The 17,994-nt window shown below is 41.0% G+C and overlaps 1 protein-coding gene and 1 long non-coding RNA gene across 12 annotated transcripts in view; one reads left to right on the top strand and one right to left on the bottom strand.

Moving 5' to 3' along the window:
• EHBP1 (EH domain binding protein 1) overlaps nt 1–17,994 on the top strand; it is a 228,173-nt gene that overhangs the window by 15,110 nt on the left and 195,069 nt on the right. The gene's annotated exons all lie outside the window — the stretch shown is intronic.
• Nucleotides 8,808–13,057, bottom strand: LOC134161462 (uncharacterized). The gene is made up of 3 exons (XR_009963990.1): nt 12,877–13,057; nt 12,022–12,401; nt 8,808–9,426 (listed from the first exon to the last, which is right to left on the bottom strand). It is a non-coding gene; the product is annotated as an uncharacterized LOC134161462 (long non-coding RNA).

Genomic DNA, 17,994 nt, shown 5'->3' with positions numbered 1-17,994 from the left:
GGATTCTTTTTGTGCTGAATGAAAACAACCTGCATTATTTAAATATTCCTACCTTTAAGACACAGATGGAAAAAGTCTGTCTGTTAATACCATACAATGCTAAAAACACCTCTGAGTGCTTCTGAAAGGGGTTCTTTTGTAACATTTTGAATGCAAAGGAAGATTTATAGCTTTGTAAATAGAACTGTAGTATGTGTCTGGCTTTCCTCAGTGTAATTTCACTCAAACTGATGTCCTGATCTCATCAACCTGTTGCATTCTTATATTGTCACCATGTTGTATTTTCTTCACTGTATCTGTGTATGTGATACTTTGTATTTCATATTTTCATGTTGGTGTCACATGCTGGTGTCTGGGTGGTTCATGTGGAAAGGATAGGAAAACCTTTGAAAATGTTGGGGTCCCCAACATAAACAGGATGTGGATCTCTTGGAGTAAGTCCAGAGGAGGCTACAAAGATGATCAAAGGGTTGGAGCATGTCTTCTATGGAGGTAGTTTGGCTTGTTCAGCCTGGAGAAAAGAAGGCTCCAGGGAGACCTTCCAGTACCTAAAGGGGCCAACAGGAAATCCAGAGAGGGACTTTTTACAAGGACGTGTGATGACAGGACGGGGGGAATGGCTTTAACTTGAAAGTGGGTAGATCTAGATTAGACATTGGGAAGAAATTCTTCGCAGTGAGGGTGGTGAGGCCCTGGCACTGGTTGCCCAGAGAAGCTGTGGCTTCCTCATCCCTGGCAGTGTTCCTGGCCAGGTTGGATGGGACTTGGAGCAACCTGGTCTTAGGTGTTCCTGCCTGTGGCAGGGGGTTGGAATGGGATGATCTTAAGGCCCTTTCCAACCCAAACCATTCTATGATGATTCTGTAAATAATGCAGCATACACAGAAAGAGTGCTTATATGCATTTACTATTTGGTACATTTATACATAGTTGTAGAAGGATAAGAACCTACTTACAATTTAGGCTTTTTTTTTTAGCCAATTATGGTATCAAAACATGATTTCTGTGTTTGAACCTGGGAAGTTGATTTTGTACGTGTGTGACTCTGGGAGTTTTAATTTTTTTCTACCCCCAGGCAAGTTCTCAGTCACAGCAAAGAAGTCATGGTGTTTTCTCTTCCTCTCTTGGTACCCAGATGTAGCCAGAAGCTGCGGAGTAGTTTTTTGAGTACTGAAAATAGAAAAGCTTGTGAAGCTTTAGTTAGTTTTGTTCCTTATATAAAGAATCCTGTATTAGTCGCTTTAGCATCTTCATTTGTTCAGAACACATTTGATACATTCTGTGCAGCTATGTAGGTATTTTTGATTTGGAGGGGGACATAAAGTCCTTTTTGCTTCTCATTCTGCTAGAGTGCAGTCTAGTTGTAGAATGAACAGGAGTCAGAAAACCCTGGTTCCACACTCGGCTTCCTTTCAACTTCCCTTGTGACTGTGTGGACAAGTCATCATTTCTATCACTCCCTAATTTGTGTGCACAAATTATCTTCTGTCAAATTCCCTACAGTTTTATGTCCACAGTTGCTTGTAAGTAGGATTTATGTCTTCTGTTAAAGGCCAGAAGCTAGCAGCTCTCCAGTGGCACTGGCATAAAACAACTAAGAAGATGCTTTACGGTTTAGAAATAAATATCCAGTGCTGACAATTTCTCTGCACAAAAATTCTGCAGCTGCACAGCTCTGTTATTAATCCAGTCTTATGAGACTGCTGTGTGATAGAGAAAAATGATCCCCATTTTATACCTCTGAAACTTGGAATACAGAGAAATTGTGGAGAAGGTATGAGAAAGCCTCTGTACTGATAAGAATTGTGTGAGTGTAGATTTATGGTGGCAAGACCCTGCATAATTGAGGGGCAAACTGCAAGTTATGCCCTACAAACATAAAAAATGCCCCTTCCTCCTTCCCCACATGCCCACCAGTATGAATCATGTTAATGATGGGGTCATTTACAAGGGTATTTGGGCATATGGGGTCAGAGAGTAAACTGTTGCAGAGCACTGTATTTGAGGTAGAGCAGGACCGGTGGAGCAGAGTGCAGGAGGAAAATGGGAAAAAAATTCTGGAGGGGATGTGACTGCATAATCATTGATCTACAGTTACTGATGGAGGAGCTTAAGCGAGCTTTTTGTCATGGGGAGGGGTTTTTGTTAGTTTTCTATTTATTTTCCTTCGAGTGATGTGTAATTAAGAGTATGTGTAATGGATAAATGCCCAATTGAGGGGAAGGAAGTAATTTGTACTAGGCTCTAAGTACATCCTTTCTGGATTGGTGTTTCTAAAGTATTTTATCCAGTGGTGGTGGTATTAGGAAATGACAATACCCATAAGGACCAAGGTTGTCTTCAGGAGAGGTGATGGATGCCTGAAGCATGTAATTGCACTTGAAAGCCTACATGTTGATTACTCCAGTGTAGAAAAGTTCAGGGGGCCTACACTGTTTGTGTCAGATTCACTTGCAAATGGTTGTGACGGGTCTGTCTGACAGCTGAAACCAAAGTGCTTTTAAAGAGGTGCTGATGTAGAAACTATAGCACTACTTGAAGAAGGAGAACTTGTTAAGCTCTATGAAGACCTCTGGGAATAATGGTGGTAGGATGGAGCTTGGTTACAACTTCAACAAAGCTGTGACTGCACAGCAGGATATAGGCTTATCATTGCTGCACTATAATCAGAGCTGTTGGAATATTCTGCTTAAGCTTGTTGACTTCAATATGTACATACACTGGCTGGATTAGACCTGCTGATCCTTTTTTTTTATATTTTTTATTTTTAATCTTTTTCTTTCTACACTGCTGCAGAATTTATTTTGTGATTAATTTTCTGCTTGGACTTCGGGTGATAGTGAACATGATATGAAAGAAAAAGCTAAATCAGTCCCACAATATAAAGCTTGTAGAAGGGAGAATGTGAATATGGGGAAGAAGTAACCTGTTATTTCCTACCTTTAAAAAAAGAAAGAAAAAAGCCAAGTATTCTATGCAGCGTGTTTGTTGCTCCAGAGCATCTGTCCTGTGACTTACAGTGTAAAAAGAGATAGGGTAGCTCATGAGACACTTGAAATGTTTGAGGCTAAAATGCAAGGTCTAGTCAGAGACAGACTGAACTCTTGACTCAGACTCTCTTGAGGGAAGCAAACCTTCACTGCCTGTTTCAGAATTACTGGCCTAGTTTGTTGATGATTCCTGAAGACCAGAATTGTACAGAAATCAAATGCTTCTAAGCCAGAAGTAAAACGCAGGTACTTGTTTTATCTCTGGTGCTGCTATTTATGTGATGAAGCTGGCCATGTGTCACCTTTACCTTATGGACATCTTTGTTTGGATTATTTTAACTTTTTTCCTCTCCCTTTGGGTATTCCACCTGTAAAGTCCCTTGGCACATATGACTCCTGACCATCCCTTAGGAGAGGGAAAAGGGGGGAAGGGGTTGTATGGCTTGAGGAGAAGAGGGAGCCTGCATCTGTCTTCAAATAGTTCTGAGTTGGAGAGGTGAATTCATGTTAGGTAAAGCAGGAAGTGTCCGATGCAAGAACTAGTCTACACTTGATCCCTCCTGGCCCAACGTGCTCTGCCATGTTCTGCCACCGTGTTGCTGATGCTTCATCTGTGGGATGCTGGAGGGCTGTCAGCCCCTTGGGAATGAGGGCTGCACCCATTGGTGTGCTTGCCTCAGGGAAAGCTGGTGGTGTGTGCCTGCTGGGGACAGGCTACACACATTGGACATGGCTTGGACACTTGGGATTTACTGCAAGTTTTTATGGAAGGGTTTTGCAGCTCAGAGGCTGGACGGATGTCCAGCCGCGTGGATGTAGAGGCTGTTGTGCTACCTGTACATGAATGGAAGCTGCAGCTGCCAGAGGGAATCCTGCCCTGCCCATTGTGGGGAACCTAAAGGTTTCTTTGCATTGTTCCAGCAGTGTGAGGTGACATTACAAAAGCCAAAAGTCTGGCTCTGGTTTATACTTTGACTTCGTAATTCTCTCCAAAACAATATTTTTCATTGGCTTTGAAGTTTGAGGGTTTCAGTGACCCAGAGCATCTTTGAACATTAACTGTATGGAAATGAATGAGTAAATTCACACCTCATTTGGTACTATGTTGCTTGTCTGTCTGCAGAACAAACCAACCTAAACTCTGTATATGTTAAAATGGAGCATTAGCTTTTTAGCCAGAGCAGTGAGAAATAAGAGCTCTCCCACAATGAAGGGGGTTAAAGAATTTAACCTGGTAGGTTGCCTTCATCCAGGTCAGGTCCCGTCTCCAACTGAGACAGAAGTTGCAGTTCCTCCAGAGGACAGCTTTGGGGAAAGAAAAGCAGTTGGGAAGGCATCAGTACTGCGCCGGGGAATGTGTTAAACAGCAAGAGCTAGATATGCCAGTGCTCATCTGTCAAAGCCCAAGAGACAAGGTTAAATTAACAGATCAAGCTGAGATAAGTGTTTTGTGTAAGCTCTTGTGTATGCTCAGAAACTGGAAAAGTTAAGGAGAGCATGACTTAAAGTATGAAGCGCATAAATAAAGCTGTGCTGAGCTCTCCTGTGAATGCACTCATTCAGGAGATTTGCTCTTCGCTGCACCAGCCTGGTGACCCTCGTTTTCCTGAGCGTTCCTCTGTGGTCTGCCCATCGTTGGGAAGCACTCGTGCTGCCGTAGCAAGGGCATATGCGCACGTGCATGCAGTGCTGGCCCTGCCGAGGCTGATGTTCCAGCTGAATGCCCCAGAAGTAAATATGTTAAAATTCTGCAGGCTTCGACTTTTGAGCCGCCTTTGTTTTAAAGATGAAAAGTGCATTTTCTGTCAAACGGGCTAAAATATGTGAGAAGTCTTATTTTGCAGAAACCAAGGAGTTTGTGTGCCCACACATCTCTATTGTCCACATTGATGACTCTGCACATAACTGGTTTTCCCCCTCAGTGCTCTCTATGAACTCTGCACAGCAAAAATTGATTCTCATTCCCTTGTTGGTTAGTTTGCAGGGTGGATTTTATTAATTGGGCTTCTTTGGCCCTAATTAGGCAAATGTATTGAAACTCCAATTTGAAATTTAATCATTAACAGTAACTTCTCTGTTTTACGGTAATACCTTTCTAAAAGCTTGAAGATAAAATTTTTCTTCCTGTTTATCCTCATTTAGTGCCAGATCCTGCAGCACTTATTCTGGTAGGATGTTTTTGCCTTTTGCTGTAAGGGCATGGTTCTTCACTTGGCACAATGAGGTGTTGCAGTTAAGTTTGAGAGTCTTTCTGTTTGAGTGAATGGCTCTCAGCACTTTGCAAGATTAAGAGTGTGTTTTGTTCCAGGAGCCAACCTAGCTTCCCTTTTTGTTCACCTCTCTGCTTCCAAGGAGAACAGCCTTTTGCACCAGACACATTTGTGTTTACAGATAAAAATTTTTTAAATTAAAGTAAAATTGAAATCTAGGGTGAGACAAAATTACTTAATCTTTTAAGCTGTGTGCTCTATGGGATAGAGGGACTCTGTCTCGTTATCCTTTTGCCTCATTTAATGGTACAAGACTGGAATTCAGCCTGCAAGACATCAAATCCACTTAATAAAAAATCTGGACAGCATCCAGGAGTCTCTTCTGTGGCTGCAGATGTTACTTTACAACTACCCCATGCTAAGAGCCATTGGCTAACTAACGTAGCCATCAGGCTAAAACAGCATCAAGCATTTCACTATAGGATGGAGTGGGTATGAGTACTGTCTGTTTTAAGCTGATATAAAATACCAACCATGACAGCACAGAAAAAAGGGAGAGGGCAGCATAGTAGCCAATGTAGTGATCAGGTTTAGTCTCCAGCTACAAACCTGGTGTGTGATGGGTAGTAAAAGCTCTCAACTTAAGACACTGAAACATTTAATACTGGGGGTGTCTATACGTCTTTGTTGGGAGCATAAGCAGGAGAGGGCAGTGTTCATTTTTAACAATTTATCTCAGAGAATCCTGGGGATGCAAAGGACCTTGAGGAGTGTCCTCCCATTGAATGTTAGTGGCCAGCTGTAAGAGCTTTTCGAAGGAGAGTAGGTACAGCTCAGTGTACTGAAAAAAGTGTGAGGGACACTGGTCTTAGTTTCTTCTGCAGGGATCCAAAGGGCTGGCCTAGCTCGGAGGGCACTGTTTGTAGGAATGTGTGACTTGTGCGAAACTAGATCAGGTTATAACAGAAAAATACCATATAGGAAGATTAATAAAAAAACCAACCAACCAAACCCAAACCAACCCACAAACAAACAAATAACCCTGTCTGGCTGAAAGATGCAATTTCTTTGTGCATTTTTGACATCAGCATGAATTCAGTTATACTGTAGGCTCTGTATAGTTGCTTTTTAGTTGAAACACTTGCTTTAAAACAGTCATTACATATTCTATTAGTTGCCAGCTTAGATGATCTTGAAATAATTAGTTACAGTCTCATTCAGATTCCTGTTGGACATCTTACAAATAGGAGTTATTGGCAAAATCTGTTTTGGTCCTTAGTTGTTGATGTTTTTAGAGTTTTTTTGACCTTGAAATAGGAATGTTTTATTAATTTTATCTGCAAATTAGGAAGTTTTGTATTTTCAAAATACTTTCCAATTTTTCAAAGGTTAAGGATCATTTTTTTTACATTTCAAAATAGAAAAGTCTTTCAGTTAGGAATTTTTTTTGCTCTTTTGTTTACCATATCCAGCCACTAGTGCTGGCAGGAGGTTTTACTTGGTCTCTTGAGTATCCATGAGTTAACATGCAGTTTTTCTTAGCCAATACTTGCTGCTGGATCTGAGCCAGGGGTGAGCTTTTGAGTGCGTTAACTAAAAGGCTAGGTCAATTTAACTTCCTAAAAATGATACAAATGTTTAGACTTTTGGACATATGATTCTAGGGGAAGAATTGGTGATCTGTTAATAGAAGTAAATGGTGTTCCTTTAGAGATTGACTTCTGTAATCAGAAACGTTAACTTCTGTTTTGGGAGGCAGCTTGGAATCAGTGTAACAACTTAAACAGATTGAGCAGGAAGAGGAGGAGTTGTTCTAATTTTGCAGTCTTTGGAACAGTTATTTAGCTGTAAATACTGATCAAATAATTTCACTTCTTATGGTCATACCTCTATCTTAAAGCAGCTCTCAAAAGGCCACTCACATGAAATGAGGCTTCCCATGGGAAATGATAGTGGCAGTTTCTAATGGCCTGTGCCATCTTCTTAGAAGCCACATGCAAAAATTCTGTAACTCTGGTAATTAACGTTTTTATTTCTTAACATGCAAGAAAATCATAGCTTTAGTTTTGAAAGCTATCCACATATAGCTTACTGCTGCAAAATTTAAATGCTCCATCCCTGGCAGTGTTCAAGGCCAGGCTGGACAGAGCCTTGGGTGCCATGTCTGTTGTGAGGTGTTCCTGCCCATGGCAGGGGGGTTGGAACTTGATGATTTTAAGTTGTTTCTAATCCTAACCATTCTATGATTCTGTGTTGGCTTGTTCTCATGTTTTGTATTTTTTCATGGTCTCATTAAGCTTGGAGAGGACAAGGTCTGTAGAGGCTCTGGAGTTTTTTGTTTTGCTTAGTGTGCAAGTGTGTGACTTTGGGACTCAAGTTTAAATGCAAGGTTTCCTTGTTTCTCTGCCATTTTGATGCTTTGATTTCCAATAGCTGGTGAGGTACTGCAGTTGGTAAAATCTTCTAGCTTTGTGCCTCTGAAGGATGGCAGAAAGGTGTGTTACTTCCCTTAGTGCTCTAGCTGTTGAAGGAGTGTGCCTCCTGGTAAGCACGTGCTTTGCTGAAAGCAGGTGGTTCATAATCCTGTGGTTGGTCAAACAGCCAAGGAGATGCCAGAATCAGGGCTGAGAAGAAAACCCTGCTGCTGCTGGTTTGGGAGCTTTGGAAGATACACAACACCAGATTCTCCTACTCCTGACCATGCTGAACTGTAATTTTCTTCAGGTTGAGTGCGTGGATTGCAAAGAGAGGAGGATGTTGGAGGCATTAACACGCTTCTAAGGCTTCATTAGGGACTGTAATGATAGGACAAGGGGTAACGGGTTAAAACTTAACAGGGGAAGTTTAGATTGAATATAAGGAGGAAATTCTTTACTGTGAGGGTGGTGAGGCACTGGAATGGGTTGCCCAGGGAAGTTGTGAATGCTCCATCCCTGGTGGTGTTCAAGGCCAGGTTGGACAGAGCCTTGGGTGAGATGGTTTAGTGTGAGGTGTCCCTGCCCAAGGCAGGGGGGCTGGAGCTTGATGATCTTAAGGTCCTTTCCAACCCTAACTATTCTATGACCCATGTCCTAATGTGGATATTGGAGTCTCTGTGGAACAGAAGTCAAAACCTTTGTTCTTGAATCTGATGTGTGTGTAACTTGCCCAGGCAGTAAGAACAGCAAAGATCATTCTCTCCTTTAATTGCTTATAGTAGGCTATGCAGAATTTCTTAAGTCTATTTTAGCCAAATTGGAGGAGGAAAATTCTGTTGTTAATAGTTCCATTTCCCAACACTGTGGTTTTGGTGAAAGATGCAGACTTTTGTTCTGTTCTTTAAGAATTGTAGAAAAATATTTTTTTTCTCTCCTGTTCCCAGATTGAAAACCAGAACTGCCTTCTGTTTAAATGCTGTTTGGAAAAAATAATTATGCAAAATGTAATAGGATCTGTTTTGCAGTGGGATCTGATTAAAACTGACGATGGTGTGCCAGTGGATTGGAACTAGATGATCTTACGGTTCTTTCCAACCCTAACCATTTTATGATTCTGTAAGAAGCCTCTTGCATATTTTTAGTACAGGAATATCTTGTTTAATATGGGAATTTATTTCTTGACGGGTTGAAGCTACGTTTCAGGCAGCATTCGTCAGAGTTTTATTTTAGTCATGCTTTTTTGCACTTTTTATTGTGAGAATGCATCTAACATTTACACTTGTAGTGCTTCAAAATAAGAAAGGATAATGCAGTAGTTTAAGGTATCCTCAGTAATGCACATACATTGTTGTACAGAGATTATCTTTGATCTCTAGATAGAGGTATAAGTAGGTCATGGAACATGACTAAAATCAAAGGGAGGGTTGGTGGTGCTGCTCAGTGTCTGCCTTAAAATTTTCTGACGGCTGTATAGTTCATGAGGACAGGAGCTGGAACTTGAACTCAAAATTCCTAGTTTCCTTGATCAAATTTACTAAAAGTGTGTTTCTCTGGTTTTTATTACTGATCTGGTTTATTGTTTTACATGGAGAGGGGGAGATAGCACTGATCCTGTGTCCTCTTAAGGAAGTGTGGGATGTGGAGCCTAGGTGCGTGAAGGTCTTCATTCAGCACATCTGTCGTAACAGAGAGATGGTCTAGCACTTCACTTAAACCAGCTTTCAAATACACTGTTAAGTCCAAGGTGCAAATGAGTTTGATTTCTGACTGGTTTGTGTTTATTCACTTGGCAGTAGTCAGGCCTCAGCTCTGCAGGGAAGAGGATCAGCATAGTGAGTTCACTGTGGGTTGGGACTGAGCGGACTGTTCAAGCAGGTTTGTGGGGTGCCTGCTCTTGCCATGGGCTGCTTGGGAAAAGCAACCTACAACCTCTAAATGTAAAGCCAACCTCTAAACTTAAAGCTTCTAAAAAAACCCATTAGTTCATTATTGTTAAAATGTAGAAGATCAAATGTTCTGGGGAAAAATAAAAGAACATAAAAAGGAAAATCGGGCATCTGAGAAAGACCTGACTCATGGTAGCCTCCTGTGAACTTTCCGCTATGAAGCAACATGCTCCACTCTTTCCACTTATGGTTTGTCTGAATGGCTTTGTTAGCCTGTACTCCTCCCTGGCAGTTAGCTTTAGCCCCCACTAGCCAGGCACAAAAATGTGCAGTTAGTGGTGGTCTAATGCTCTGAACTTACTTGACTGGGAAAATGGTATTATACAAGCAAGCTTTTAGATGCTGTTCAGCAGCTCCTATTTTCTATAGGCATTGTTTGTTATGGCATACTGGGAGGTGTTTCTAAGCTCTGATGTGGTAGGATATCTAGGGTAAATGTGTGGACTAAGCATTGCTGCAATAAATGTCTGCTTAAAGGGAGTGTCTATGATTATAGGGGAGATAAGAGATCCACTTGGTCCTTCTAGTGCAGTACTCTTAACCCCTCCTTGAGACAAGCAAGGCTAAATTCGATCAGGCAAAGAAAGCTTCTACATGGAGGACAGCTGGGTGTAACAAAGAAATCAGGGACTAGTCAAAGCATTCGCCTGTTACTGCCAAAAGGATGTTAAAGAGCACAGTTTCTGAAGACTGAAGTCAGTTTGTGTATTCTGCAATATAAAATTCTGTTGCAGAAAGCTTTAAGAAAATATTTTGCTAGGTAGTCCTTTTGAGTTTGTTTTGCTTAGGATTCTGTACTGCAATAACTCCTTGTAAAATGAAGTTGAATCTGTCCTTGTCACTTGTTCTAAATTATGGATGAACTTGGGCTTTCTTTAATCCAGCTCATTCTGCAAACTTCATTTGTGTTTGTCTTAAGAAAACCAAGTCATCAGTAGTACATACTACACATTCCATGCTCAGCCTTGCAAACAGATGCTGTGCAGATTCAGTGGATCTGACTGCACTTGTAAAAGAGTAATAGTATCTTGCTATGTCCCTTTTTGTGTAAACCAACCAAAATCAGACTAGGGCTTCTTTTGAAAAGCAAAGCATAATCTCAAGACATAAGTCTTGTAGAGGCCAGTTTGTTTTAGCTGCAAATGTATTAACCCCCCCTAAAATTCAGCTCACAAGGAAAATCCTTCCCTTTCAGCAGCTTGGGTAGTCTCGAAAAAATATGGAGACCTCTGGTGCGAAGAAATTTAGGAGAATAAACTAGGTTGGAAAAGACCTTTAAGATCATGAAGTCCAACCATTACCCTAGGACTGCCAAGTCCACCACTAAACCATGTCACGAAGGGCCTCATCTACAAGGTTGTTGAACACTTCCAGGGATGGTGACTCCACAGCTGCCCTGGGCAGCCTGTTCCAATGCCTGACGACCCTCTTTCTGAAGACATTTTTTATAATATCCAATCTAAACCTTCCCTGATGCAGCTTGAGGCCATTGCCTCTTGTCCTATCACTTGTTACTTGGGAAAACAGACCAGCCACCTCCTGGCTCCATCCTCCTTTCATGTAGTTGTAGAGAGCAGTAAGCCCCCCCCCCCCCAAGCCTCCTCTTCTCCAGACTTAAATCCCCCAGTTCCCTTGGGTCTTCCTCATCACACTTGTGCTCCAGACCCTTTACCAGCTCTGTTGCCTTTCTCTGGCCCTGCTCCAGCACCTCAATGTCTTTCTTGTAGTGAGGGGCCCAGAACTGAGCACAGGATTTGAGGTGAGGCCTTATCAGTGCCGAGTACAGGGGGGTTATTATTTCCCTGGTCCTACTAGAAAGCAGACGCGGAAAGATGTGGAAGTGGAGCGGTCTCAGCTGTGGTGTCCTCCTGCTGTGCCTGCTTTAGTGATTTCTCTGTTGAAATTTCCCAGCCTTGCAGTGACTACTGGATGGTTGCAGTGAGGGAAGAGCAAGCTTTGTTTCAGTTTAGGGGCTTGATGCATATTCTGCATGAGTTAGGTTGGGAGAGAGCTGTTTTGACTCAGGCAGTCTGGCGTGGTAACACTGTGAGGTGATTCAGAAGTCTGTTCGCAGGCCTGATGTGGGAGTCTGCTGTGAAGTGGGAGCAGACAGGCTAGGCCAGGTGAACACGTCAGCCATCCTGCCTTAATTTTGTGGTGGATGTGACTTGGCATCTTGTACAACTATGTTGAATGATGTCTGGGTGCAGAGTGTTTTGAATACCCTTAACTTCCACTGTGCAAGTTAAAGGGGGGGTGGGAAAGAATTCCCCAAGTCCCTTTCTGAAATGCAGATCTTTATCTCTTAATGTGCTTCATCTTATAATTAGCTCAGATGTGTTCTGTCTGCATGGTGTTTTATTTTCTTGGTGTTTCTGGCTTTTGCAGTCAATGCTGTACCTTTGCTCAGCAAGAGGGCTCATTTGGCAAATGCATCAACACATGACATCATTCTTACCAGTGTCCCTGGGCCTGTTTAAAGCATCGGCGGTGACTTAACTGAACTTCCCAGATTTGTAGGCAGCTGTGGAATTTCAGTGATCATGACCAACAGGAAATTCAGATAGAAAAAAATTTAGTAAAAGGCATGCAAAAGGCTGTTGCTTGGTTAATTCCTTGGCTAATGGTAATAGGTCCCAGAGCAGGGTTTCACTGCAAAGAGTTTTTTTTTTATGTAAAATGAGGAAAAGTAATATTCATCCCAAATGAATGGTGGCATAGAAGTGATCACATTTATTTCTAAGAGACCAGCAGAGAGCCTTGATAGCATTCCAGCAGTCATGGAGAAAGCTGTGTGCTGGTGGGGATTGGTTCCTAATGACAGCCTTGCATGTCATGCTGGTGTGCACAATGCAGAGGGGACAAAAGGTTATTAGAAAAAAAATCTTATCAGATGTACTTTGACATTAGTGCTCAAGTAATTATTTTTATCCTTCAATAGGTGCATCTGCATGCTATTGTGCTAACCCTGCTGCTTCTCTTGATAATTATACTCTTTTAAGCTTGCCTCACAAAAGTAATCTAGCAGCCTGTAGTGGTTAATGCAGCTCAAATCAAACACAGCAAGGATAAAACAAGCTCAACTGAATTTAAAAAAAAGGGAGGGAAGGAGGATAAGACAAAACCCAACACTTGAGCAATTTGATGCCAAAACAAATATGCAGACAAATAAGCAGACTGTAGCGTGTCCATGTTCAAACAAAAAAGGTACCATGTGTGTTAACAAAAAAGGTACCATGTGTGTTACAGGCATTGAAATATTATTCAGTGTTATTGAATTTAATGATACCTTGTCGCAAACAAATACCGTTACCTGTTTTCTCTCACCAAAAGCTTGTTAGTAGTTGGTCTTGCTGTTGGCTGCAGTGGCCATAATTAAGTGCATTTGAAATTCTTTTCAACAATAGAGTCTAAATGTAACTCTTTTACAGGCTTTTTCTGGTTATCAAAGAGTAACTTTGGTGGACAAATAGGTCCTGGTTAATGTTACCTGCTTGTGCTGAAAGGTTTACAAAATGAGAGCTAACAGGAGAGACTGGTAGCTTTTATGTCCTTCTTTCACAAATGATCTTTGGAGAGTTCTGTAATCAAAAGATTGTGCCAAATATTTCCTGGAATGATCAAAGCAAACCTCAGAAGACCTTGAATCTTGCACAATGTCCTTTTCAATTGGCAAAATTTGTGACATTTAAGGTAAAGATCAGATTACATAGTTGGTTTTTTTTTTTCCCAGTTTGTGGAATGTTTTTATTACGTTATTTAAGAACTGTGGATATTGAAAGTCTGATTCTAGTATTTTATCACTCTTTTTATTTTTCTTTTTTTTTTAAATCAATTGTTTCAGTGGGAGGACTGAAGATCCCAGAATCATGGCTACCATCTGACAGGAAAAGCAGGCATGGTTTTGAATTATAAATGTTTTACTCACCTGTATTTTAATTCTTATTTTAGTTAGTTAGTGTGCAGGGCAGTGATGAAGCTCTTTTTTTGAGCTACAAACTCTGAAATCATAATCTTCCCTGCTGCTTTGCTGATTAGGTTTCACTTATAAAGAATAAAATAAGTTTACTCCTATAAATTGCCTTTCTTCAGGAATAGTTTCTTGTGAACCACATAAAAATGAGTAAATTGCAAATACAAATTTATGATAAGCTTTATAAAATACGATATTTTAGGTCCGAGCTGGATCTTTCAGTACTTCCCATGTATTGCCTTTCATGGTGGTAGTGGCTGATGCCCCAGTGCTGGTGGCTTTCTGCAGCTCCCCCTCCCAGTGCCTACTCCTCCCTTGGCAACGCTGCATACTGGCATAGGGTGAAGTGTAAAGCACCACCAAGGAGATTGTGTCAGCTTCCAGTACAGCGTTAAGTACTCCCACTGAGAGGTTGGTGGTGTTGAATTGTATAGATTGAAGCAATTACTCAGCATGGAGATGTAGTTCTTCAGCTAAAACCCAGTTCTTTCCCCAGCCCCATTCTCCTAGGGTTAGCAGTTCCTTACCTTAAACATCCTGACTACTGAAGAAGTGACTATCTAAAAGTCTTTGATGGCTTTAAAGAAATGAGAAATGTTGGTTGTGCAGCACAGGAAATGAATTTTAGCTTATTTTATTTCATAGCTGATCATTAGTGTTTGTTCAGCTTGCACCATTGTGGATTTTGTATTTGGAATGATTTCTGAGCTTAAAAAGTAAACATAAAGGATACTAAACCTGATCTTCAGCCTGATTCTGCAGAAGTGTTTTTATTTGCTTTTGTTACTGGTTAATGAGCAGCCCAGGTTTATGACATTGAAGGAGGAGAAGAGCCTGAAGTAAGAAATGTTACTGAAATGCTTCAAATGAGCAAACTGCATTATGTGGTTTTGGCCATTTCCTAGAACTGAGGCATCGCTAATAACCTTGAATGCTGGTTAAAATATGAGCTGGGCTTTTTGTTCTAGAAGTCTTTTGGCATAAAAGAGCAAGGAACAGATTGCGGAAGGTTGCTCTTCATTTGTAAAACAGTTCTGTGGAGATATTTTAAGTTGTTGCATTTGTGACTTTCTTGAAGAAAATCCCTTAAGAACCTGCTGTTCTTTCTGATTTGTTTCAGTTAAGCATGTGGTACTTAGTGGGGGAGCTCATCCTTTGGGATATTTACTACTTTTCTCATTTCTCCCCTTTCCATTTTGCTAATTTTTCTGCCTCCATGTTGTGATGACCTTCCTTGTTTTGTTTTGGCAAAGTACCTCTGGATGTGAACTTCTCTTGTACTTGAAGCTGAAGGAGCAGCATATACTTAGTACTTAACAAAATAAATATACTGGTGCAAAGAGCCTAGGGGAGCAAGTGCTGCTCGTGGTTTGGTCTTCTCAGGCAGAGTTGAGACTCTGGTTGGCTTTTTCATGTTAGTGTATTTCTTTATATCCCTGGCAGAGGGGGAGTTCTTCAAAATTGGGAAATAAATCCAGGCTTGGTGATAACTGTGTGTGTATGTGATGCAGATGCAGCTCCCACTGGTGTGTTGAAGCACCAGCTGTTTCTGAGCAAGCAATAGCACAGTTTAAATTAAAGAATTTGAATTAAATGTAAGGTCAGCTACCAATGTGGGACATGTGCATACCAGTATCATAGCAGACAGCTTTTATGTTTTACTGCCCATCTCTGGTTTTCCTTATTTCTCTGTCCAGACTTGGAAGGATTTCTGTATTGAGGCATGATAACCCTTGACGAATTGTTTCATGCTACTTAGTTTACAAAATAACCCTTTTTATTTACATATAGCCTCTTCACTCTCTTTCGTTTTTAAACATCTGGCATAGCTACGGGTCTCTTCGAGAGTACCCTGTAACTAAAAAGTATCTGCATTGCAGGAATGCACATGTGGATTCATTCCTGCTTTGAATTGACCCACTTTGGCGCTGACTCCTCTTTCCTTGCTTTGCTCTGGTGTCTTGCTGCTCTTGGCCTGTTTGTTTGCACAAACATTGTGTGTAACTGTCCTTGGGCCACGTCCATTGGGGTTGGCCTCCTGGTTTAGAGGTTGGCACCATATGGAGCTGGGTGTGCTGCTTCACTCTTCCTGCTTATGACATGTTTCTCCCCTGGGAAGAATGTGGAAGGTTAGGTCCACTGCCATTGTAACAAAAAAATACTTCTGATGCCAAGATAAGTAAGACAAGATCAAAACAGATCTAGAGTGATAAAGTGCCATCACTGTTGCTGAAGCTGCAGGAAAGGAAAGAGCTGCGTAGAATCCTTCTTAGCCTCCCTCATGGGATCTCTGGAGACCTGAGTGCTCTTCTGATGAAAGCTTGTGGAAATTTACTCTTGAAATCCATGTGTTGGAATTCAATATTTTCATGAACTACTAAGTATACCATCAAGAATGTATTTTTATCTCTTACATGTTTCTGATAGCTGGTGTTCCTGTACACCTGAGCATTTGTCTGACTCCTGGAGCACAGAGCCCCACTCTTGGAGGGAGGGTTGACTTCAGTGTGGCCACTGGTACTGCAGGAATTCAACTTCTTTTAACTTCTTTCTTTTTCCTTCTCTCCTCCACCTTCCCCTGCTTTTGGCATTATTTTTCTTTTCTCTCAGAGGCAAGTTTAGGATTGAATGAGTCAAGGTTAAATTAAATCTGGTTCACAAGCTAGTTTCTGAAATGAGTCAGCTTTAAAGTACAAAGTGAAATCCCTCCAGAAAAATTGTTTATCACAGGCATGAGTTTGGATTGCTTTGCTTCAAGGAAATTGCTTGGGGGTGTTTTTTTTTTTTCCCAGTGGCACGAACAGTTCCCAGCAAAGTGAGTAGGGGTGTATGCCAACAGATGAGAACCTAATGCACCCAATACCAAGTGAGCAAAAAGCTTTCGAAGTACACCACCATGACCTCATTTGCCAAGCAAGGTTTTGCAGGAGGAACCACAAGTAGAGCCAGTCTATGGTTTAGGTCACCTACACAAGCTGTAAGAGTGAATTTACACAGCTTAAAATGCAGTAGATGATCTCACTTTCAATTTATTATTATTTTTCCAACATGGAAATGAAGGGATATATTAAAGGAGAAAGGAGCACTACAGAATAGCAAATAAAAGCTTCTGTTTTCATTTTCTTCACAGGACCGACCTTTAACTCTGTGGTTCAGAAGAACTTTAGTTCTGTTGGTGTTTAAGTCATGGGTGATGCATGGGAAGGTGGCCAGCACTTCAGTGCTTAAAATGACTGTTAAACCAGTTGGGTTTTCATTTGAAAAGTTAGTTATGAAGCAAATAGTCTCCCTGTGATGAAATATGAGGATAGCACTGTGAACACTGCTTTTTTTATTTAGAATACTTGTGTGGATTTTATTTTGGATGCATTTGTTAATATGGTTTGAGCACATTGTATCTTGACTTTTTCTCAGTACCATCCATATCCCCTCCCCCATTTATAAATATATGTATATATTTAACACGAAAATCTTATCAGCATTTTTTTTCCCCAGGCAGAGTTGCAGGTTTAGTACTTCTAAGTGGAGATTCTATCAAGAAGCCTGACTGGATTTGCAGTCAGGCTTCTTGATGGAATTTGGGTCATCAGCCAGAAAATGAATCCGAAATGGAGGGTCAGGAGTCTCCGGAAGAGAGGGTTCATGGGTCTGAAGTGAGACCAGAAGTGTAGTCATAAGATGGGAAGTGTATCATGGTCAAAAAAAGAAAAAAAACCCGCCTGGAAGTTAGATCAATATCAAAAATCAGAGACAGTTGTAAAACTAGTAAGGTAGAAGTAACAGGGCTTTAACTATTAACCAAGAAATAAATCCTCAGACAGTTAAAGGGAAAATAATTTGTGCTGGAAGTGCCCTTTATTGGGGTTTCTATCTACCTTCGTTACAATTACTAAATAAATAATTGCTTGGAGAGCCACTGAGTTTCTGCAGGTTTGTCCTTATGAGTTGTTAGAGGAAGTGCTGATTTATCCATCTATAGTCATCCAAGGAGATTTTGAGGCATAATGTAAGACTTGATCCTTGAAGTATTCAAGTAAAAAAAAATAATCCTTTGGGGATGAAGAAATGAAATTGCCTGTTTTCTTTGCTAATTAGCAGTACCTTTTCAATGTGTCTGCATAGAAATTCAAGCTCTCATTTGCACTGATGTTTATTTTGGGTACCGGCTTGCTTCCAACATATCTTTAAAGAGGCTGGATCCTGTTCTCTGCCCCATGAATGAGTTTCTGCTTGGGTGTGCTGCTGGCTCTGGGGAGATGTCCACAGGCAAGGAGAGCAGGAAGAGAATGATGACATTAGTGTCCAGACTGGAGGACAGCCTTTTTCTATAAATACATGTTATTTTTCCTGTTAAATGACTGATGCAGAGAGTGGTTTTTAGATGAGCTATTTCTAAGAGATAATGATCCGCTAAGGATGTCATTATGTGTTGCAAGAGTTTTAATATAAACTGTTTAC

The sequence above is a fragment of the Pezoporus occidentalis genome, unplaced genomic scaffold (genome assembly GCF_034315485.1).
Source record: "Pezoporus occidentalis ecotype Australia unplaced genomic scaffold, CSIRO_AGI_Poc_V1 ctg175, whole genome shotgun sequence".
Classification (NCBI taxonomy): domain Eukaryota; kingdom Metazoa; phylum Chordata; class Aves; order Psittaciformes; family Psittacidae; genus Pezoporus; species Pezoporus occidentalis.
The sequence above is the reverse complement of the archived record's forward strand: the minus strand, read 5'-3'. Positions and strand labels throughout refer to the sequence as shown.